Source organism: Cupressus sempervirens, chromosome 5 (genome assembly GCF_028749045.1).
Source record: "Cupressus sempervirens isolate cs-2001-9-10 chromosome 5, ASM2874904v1, whole genome shotgun sequence".
NCBI classification, from domain to species: Eukaryota; Viridiplantae; Streptophyta; class Pinopsida; order Cupressales; family Cupressaceae; genus Cupressus; species Cupressus sempervirens.
The window spans coordinates 209,877,750-209,886,383 of NC_143122.1; positions in this window are offsets into that span (position 1 = coordinate 209,877,750).

Consider the following 8,634-nt stretch of genomic DNA (forward strand, 5'->3'; position numbering starts at 1 on the left):
GTGTCAATTAGACTTATTTGAGGACTCATAGATTGGACTTATTTGAGGACATGGCTATCCTTGACCAATTTCCAAAAAATTGAATACATCATAGATTTTTAAATTGGAAAAAAAATCACTACGTTTTGGTGACTCTGGAAAAATAATAATTTTGATTTTTTGTTGTCTTTAGTGCATTTTGAATGGAGATTAGTTTGACCCCTTATTTGATAGGAGAAGATATTCATTACTGAATGAGAGTTTAAAAGATGTCTAGTCACTTCATCATTTATATATAAATGGTTTGTATTTTTTTCTTCTTTTTTTTATCTATTGGTTCATTTTCTTGGAAATTAATGTTCTAACAATTAGAGAGTTAGAAAATTAATAAAACTAGATTGTACATGTGTTTGAGTTAGTTGTCAATAATAGAAGTTAGTTGTCACTCACACTTAGTTTCTTGTCAATTGTATTACCATGTTGTCATTTGTAGTAGCATAATTAGAGGATCCTGATGAAGTCATCTAACTATATATTGTAATTACTATTACCAATGAGTAATAACAAGCTTCATGTTTAATCTCTTTGGTTTTTAATTTTTTGTTCTATTTTTCAAGTACATTTGGTCACCACTATTTGTGATTTATGAACCACTCTTGGAGATTTGTGAAACACTACTTGACATTTTGTGAACCACTACAATGATTGAATGAAAAATTATTGGTGCAATGGGGTCAAGTATCATGAACAATTTTTTTGGGCCCTTTCATGCATAATGTCTTCTATAGAGTGCATGTTATTGGTGAGAACTTGTAACATTATCTTTAATAAATTAAGTTGCATACAAGAACAACAAGAAATAGAAAAACTAATCTTTTTAATGTTGTTTGGCACCTAACAAGGGCGAAGTTAGCTAAACTCACTAGTAGATTTCTCTTCCTAATAACAATGAAAATGCCAAATTTCAATGATATGGATATTTAATGTGGTTCATTCAATAAGGATTATATTTATAGAGAAATATTTTTATTTTTGTTATTTAGCAAAAACAAATCAAATTTTTGTATATTATATCAGTTATCAAATATTTTGGACTATCACATCCCATAATCACTTATTTATCAAACTCTTTTTGAAAATTTATGAAGGTAGGTTTATGTGTCGAACCACATCTCACGATCTTTATATTTTAATCCAATAGCATGATTGGTCATCATAAACCATTAACATAATATTAAGAGATTGAAATGATGTCACACACAAAAATAAAATTAAAAAAAATTATTTGGAATTACATGGGCTAAGAAAGTGATGAATATTGTTCTGTGTTTGAACATTTGTTTGTATTAGAATGAACTAGAACTTAATATGGCTAATTGAGTTGATTAAGACAAGCTAAACAATACAATATTTGGCTTACATGATTAAGAACTAAAGAAACGATAGGTATATATAAAAAATGAATAAATGTGAGTTTCATTATATTTTCACACAAGAGGCATTGGTTGGGGGAGGCATAATCTTGAGGAGACTCATTACAACTGTGTTACTTAATCATTGGATCTTATGACCACCCTTAAACACCACACATTGAGGAAAAATTAAGCTCAAAAAAATAAGTCAAATTTGATCTCTTAACATTCTTATCCTAGGAATTAGGTCTTTGTGTGTGATGTTTAAGTCATTGATGACCTTAGTAGACTAATTTAATCATACTTCTTGATGTCCTAAAGAATTAACCCATTTACCAATAACACGAGGTAGGGTTTGACATAATATTTTGTGAGAAATAGTTAATTAAATATGGGCACGTTAACATTGAAAAATGACTCCTTGATTTCATTAGATTTGTGCTCAATATAAATGTTAAATAAGGAAACATGTTACCATTAGGCATAATTTTTTAATTAAAATGCTAATGTGTCATCTCATGTAGGTTACTCCCTATGGTTGGATTGTCAAATTTTGTCAAAAGGTCTTCGTGGGGGTAATTTTTTTAGTTTGACCTTTTGCAAATTGATAATTACAAAGGCATTTTTGCAGGAGATGGCTATGCTAGAAACAAATGGCATGTGATGAGGCTTCTAAAATTTTGAATTTTAATTTAATTATTAAAGATCAAATTAAAAGTCTTGTCATACACCTAGTCTTGACAATTTAACAAAATGTATACACATTATCAAGGAAACATACTCCAAGCCACCAATTCTATGAGAACTAACTATGAGCTATTTCAAGTTACATGGTTAAAACATAAGGAAATGGTTAGTATAAGTTGGAAAGGGATTAGAGTAACTTTCTATTTTTTGGTTCATGTCTTTTGGGTGTCTTCTCATAGTTTTTATGAATTTCTATCCTTTTTCCTTTGAAAAGTCTTTGCACACTTTGAATGTATCATACTTGTTACTATGAGTCTACAGTTTGTCATTTTGGAAAGATCTTTAAAATTATATAAACTATAATTTTCTATTGCATGTTCTGCACTAATTTTAATGGGTTGTAGGGGTGAGTGCACCAAGATGGTGTACAAAAGGGGGGGTATGAGTGGACACCTTATTTCTAAAATCAGAGAAACCTAAACTTGGATGAGACATTTGAGGGTCATCCACTCAAAATGACAAGATGTGTGAAGCATATAAATTTAAGTAATATGAATCTACTTTCTAAAATACTAGAGTTTTTACAAAATAGATAAGATTAGGTGAGTCAAACCCTTTGCACATGAAAAATAGTTGCTAATTTTTTTTAGAAAACATAACATAGTTGTTTTCGTGTGCAGCACAAAATACATAGTTATATTTAATATTTTCAATATCCCTTTGGTAGGATGATAGTTAAGACTCATATCTAGAAGTTGTGTATTTTTTTGTAATTTTATGATGAGTATTTTTTTGTTATGAATTATTGAATAGAATACATCCTAAAATTTTGGTACGTGTTCATGTGCTAAGCATAACTTGCATCAAAATAATTGAAAATGGAAACTTTTTAAAAAAATGTATGTATAATCAAGTGTAGAATAGTAATATGTTATTTATTTTGAATTTGATTAAATATCAAAAGTTGTTAAAAAAATGGTAGACATATATGTTTGTGAGGAATGTGAAGGCATTGGTAAAAGTAATTAAATTTTATAATGTCAATGTTGTCCAAAAAAGAAAAAAATTATATAGTTAGAATTCTAAGCAGACGTGTAAGATTATGGTGGTGATTTTAGAGATACCCACTTCACCTTTAGTGTACTCAATGAAGAAAAAGATGATAATTCATCTTAAAAGATGAAAAATGTTTAAAGGAAAAAAAAAATGAGGGAAAATAGTCTCCCAAGACTTTGGATCATTTTCCTAGGCTATCACCATGCCATAACCTGATTGGGTTTTTTGGATTCAAATAACTCGATCGGGTTATAAAAATAAAAAATACATTTAGAAACCAATCGAGTTAAACAAAACTCGATCAGGTTTTATGAAACAAGATCGGGTTCTACAAAACTAGATCAGGTTCTACTATAGGACCTAGAAAATGGGCTAATATCTAACATACTATGACCAAATCACAAACTCAATAATCATATGTTAACACCCTGTAGTCTACCGTGAAAGCCAAATGAATCAAAACAAGAAAGAAAATCTAAAACTCCCTCTTTTATTTGTAGCTCCCATGTCCTTCTTTCTTCTCCATGTGACGTAGCTCCAAATTGCCTATAATGCACATAATTATGAAGCAAAATTCTATGATAATGATGGTGCTATGAGAATACTTGAAGTTGTGATTTGAATGTGATAGTAAGAGTGAAAATATGAGAAAAATAGGGACTTGAAAAGACTTAAGAATTAGGGACCCGAAATCAGAGAAAGAATGCTCATTTTATAATCAACGCTGAGGATGAGAGCATTGAAATTGTCACCTTGGATATGCGACATAGCAAGAGATTCCTTGGAGAATCCATTATGCATATGACACAAGATGCCAAGTGTAGGATTCTATGATGCTTGGAAGTCAAACTTGGCTAAAGAGGGAAGAGAATCTATGATGCATCATAGGACACCTCAAACCCACTTAAAGCCAACAATCTATGATGAATGAAGCCAAATATGGATCTACGTAGGAGAATAAGAATATTGGATTATGACATATCTGAGCCAAGTGTCAAAGGAGAATCCATGAGGCGTCATACCCAAATTTCATGATGATGTCAATATTTTATGGAATATTTGAATTAAAAATCCTTTATTTCAGAAAATAGAAATTAGTAAAAAATGGAATTAATGAAGGAAAATATGACTTAGGAAGTTGAGAATTTCCATGGTTTGCAAATGATGAACCAATTAATTAATACAATTAATTAATTGAGGATGACAACTAGGAAGAATAATTAGTAAGAATTATAGGATTAAATTATGGGTTATTTAATCCTATAGAGAAAATTAGTAGAGGATTGGCCAATTCGATTAAATAAGTGTGACAGTATCCTTTGATGAAAATGTGATGATGATATTGATCGAATAAGATGGTGATAGATAGACCAAAGCCATGGTCAAATTGACTAATCAAAATTGATAACATTACAAGGACACATGACATGAACTAAAGATATGTAACATTTAACTGACATTGTAAAATGCTATAGGATCAAGATTGGTTGATAGGGTTGATCATAATAATATTGATGGATGCAGTCAATATTATTAAAATGGTTGATAATGCCATGATCTAACATTGAAAGACTCAATGATACCAAAGATCAAATGACATGAATGATAGTTCGACCTAGCACTTAGAGCTATGACAGTACTAAGGCCAGATTGATAAGATTTGATAGATTGAAAGGTTTCCAAGGCACTAAAAGCCACAAAAATCCCTAGGATCAGACAAATGATGATTGATTTAGGATGTTTGAAATGCTTCATGATGATTATGGATGATTTTGTGTGATTCCAAGTTGATTTGAAATGGTTTTGAGTTGATTTGGTATGATTCTAAGTTGGTTTGATATGATTGCGAGATGATTTCATATGATTTTTTATGATGTTGAAATGGTTCCAAAATGATTTGAAATTGATGTGAAAGAGGATATGAATGATGAAAGACATTGTTAAGATATGATTAGTTCATCCAAAAGATTAGAGTTCATAGAATGAGAAAATGGGATGAATTAGTATGAACAAGTGATGTCGATTCAAGGGCCCAAGAGTATTTTCAAGGGTTATTGATCAAGACAGTGACCAAATAATGAAAATGATAGCTCCAGAGTGTAACATTGGGGCTCCAGGAGCAATTCTAGGCATCCTACTACCCCAAGTGCACCCAAAACTCACCCAAGTGCACTTAATGCACACTTGGTAAGCCAAAGTTCACTATGATAGTACCAAGTGCACTCATGGTCACATTTGGTCAAACTTGGTCAAATAAAGGTCAGACCGAGGTTGGACTAGGTGGAAAGCCCTAGAAGGTTGACAGACAGTGTAGGATGATGCAGGAATGTAGGTATGCAAGATGAAGATGATTTGGTGTATTGAAACACATGATCATGGTGGTGAATGAAGATATGAATGAAAGAAGACCTAAGAGATGAGATGAGGACTATTTAGAATGAGGTAAAGACTTTTTCTTTCAAAAGGTATGTTATATGTCAAATGGAGCTTCATTCTGGTGAAATCGTAGATGCAAACTATTTTTGAGCATCTACATTTTGCCCCTCTTTGATACAATGTCATTTAGAGCATTGTGTCAAAGAAAAAATGATGAGAAGGTCATAACAACATGCCCTAGTAGGAATGATATATATGGGTACCCCCTCAAGAAATTGACTGAGATATGCATATGATAGGTCAATTTGTCGATAATGAGATGCAAGGTAGCAGATGAAGAAGACATGGAAGATAGAGGAGATGAAATGAGGAATTGTTAGTATGATGCAAAGAATTTAGCTTTTGTAAAGTGCACTATATGTCAAATGGAGCTTTATTTTGATATAGAAAATGGAATGCAATGCATCATGGAATAGAGGGCCAGAGTGCAAAATGAAAACCTTTTGCATAAACAAGCATGATGCAGACAGAAAATGACCTTATCCTTCCTAAGGCATATATTCATGCCCCAAACTCTCAAAGGTTCATCTTAATAGGTAGAAAATAAAAGATGACCATGAACCATTTGACCCACTCTCATAGATCAGTTTATATCATCGAGTGACATAGGAACATGATCGAAGAAAAAAATAAAAAAAATAAATCACTCACTAAATAGCATGAGCCAACAGCTATTCTTGTCCATTATTACTTGCTTTTGACTGTTTGAGGTCTTCAGATAGTGTTGGATAGGTTGACCATGTGATGGTTGTGATTGTTGATTCAGTTGATAGGTTCATAGTGACATGTTGGATTGATTGTTGGTTCACATTGCTTAGATAGGTGTGATTGTCTTGAAAGTGTAGTGCTTTGAGTTTCAGTCTGCAAATGTGCAAATGTTCACACAAAAGGGGTGATAATTCTCAATGACTATTTACAAGGTTTATTATAGATTTTTGGTGGGTTTTCTGATTTTTAGTGCTTTTTGGGGATATTTGATTTTTTTGGTCTAACTAGTTTCTTTAGGACATTTTACAATTTTTAGGGTTTATTTAAGGACATTTTTTGATTTTTAGTGATTTTTCAGGACATTATACGATTTTTAGTGTTTTTTTAGGACATTAAATGATTTTTAGTTCTTTTTTTAAGACATTTTATGGTTTTTAGAATTTTTTCAGGATCATATTCAAATTTTTATGACTTTTTTAGGATCATATTTAAGTTTTTAGGATTCTTTTAAGATCGTATTTGAATTTTTAGAATTTTTTCAAGATCGTATAAGCATATACAAGTGTTAGCTCCAATCCATCATGCGATAAATCCAATGGGTTAAAAATGCTTAGGGATATACCCCTAGTTCAAGTTCAAAATCATGTACTGTGTAGGTAATATGCCCTTGGAAAAGATGCAAACTATGTACAAAGGCCAATGACAGAGTATGTACGGACTGGTGATACTTTAGGTAACATAATGGTGGACATTAACCAGTTCGTGAGCCATGGTCAAGGAGACAAGGATGTCTTGCAAGATAAAGGATATGATCAAGGAATGACAAAAGGGAAAAAATACTAGATGAAATCCTGATAGATGGAGGAGCAACAACTGATTATACATGGTGCCTATTTGCCAGGTTTTCACCATGTTACTTGCCCAAAGTGCCTGTTTGCTAGGTTTTCACTTTTGGATGAAATTTTTCTCTTGACTCAAGTTTTCATACCAAGACACCTATTTGCTAGTTTTTCATCAAGGCGTCCATTTTTTCATGACTTTTTTTTCACTTCTTTTCTTTTCTTTTTTCATGAATTTTTTTCACTTTTTTTCTTTTCTTTTTTTCATGACTTTTTTTCACTTTTTATCTTTTCTTTTTTCATGACTTTTTTTCACTTTTTTTCTTTTCTTTTTTTCATGACTTTTTTTGCTATTTTTTTGATATTTTTTAGGACTTTTTGCCTTTTAAAAAATATTTTTAAGGACTTTTTGCCTTTTTTTGATATTTTTTCAGGACTTTTAGATAGAATCATAAATGTTGATGATGAATGCTAAGAAGAAATTTTTTGTTGGTGCTACTAGTTGATAATCTTGGGACCCACAATTGACCATAACTATGTAGGATTCGATCCAAGTCTGTAGCTAAGATCAAACCATTGGAGAGACCTCAAGACATACCATCATATACCATATGTAAGACAATGTCTACCTCTCACGAATCAAGGCATCTAAGGATAAATGGGTCAATGGATATGTTGTGTGGGATGTCACTGATGATGACATGTGCAAAGGGCTGTTGGATAGAGGTTTGATATTGGGTGTTGGACAAGTTAGGTAGTAGGATTAGAAAATAAACAATTGGATATAAGGGAGGATTGGGAGGATTGAGACCAATGACCTTCCACATGAAGGTTGATTGAGAGCGCTCAAAAAGACTTTGTGGCATGTTGAACACTGGAACACTGATATTCATGGCATCATATTTTTCATTTTGTATCCTTGGGAATTGCTTAGCTTTTGATTTTTCATGGTCTAATGGCACCTTTCAATTTTCACCAAGAGACCTACTTTTGTCATTTTTTTCTCTTTTTTCTTCGCAACTAGAAGGTGGAGTTGGCTCCCCTAAATATACCAATGTATTCACTTTAGGAGAAATTCCTTCTTTATGATCACCAATTTTAATGTCTTCATAGATTTTGAAATCTATTTCAAGAGCATCATCATTTTCAAATTGATCAAAAATTGGTGGTCCATGTTGGTCCCAATCCAATAGTTCATGGTAACTTGAGGGGATGTCATCATCAGTGTTGAATGGACTTTGATTGGAGGTAGATATATGGGTATCTAATTTAGTGGGATAATTGGGGTCATGCTTAGAAGCTGTTGGACTACTAGTTTCAGGTTGGATATCCTCATATGCCTTTTCATCGTTCAAAACATCCATAATCTTACTGTAGTACTAGGAGGACCTATTCACAATGGTTTGAATCCAAGCCCCAAACTAGGAAGTCATCCTTTTGTAGTTATAGGTTCAATTACTCCTTGTTTATGATATCCAAGACTACTATAGCCATCATAGCCTTATTTTTGCATGATA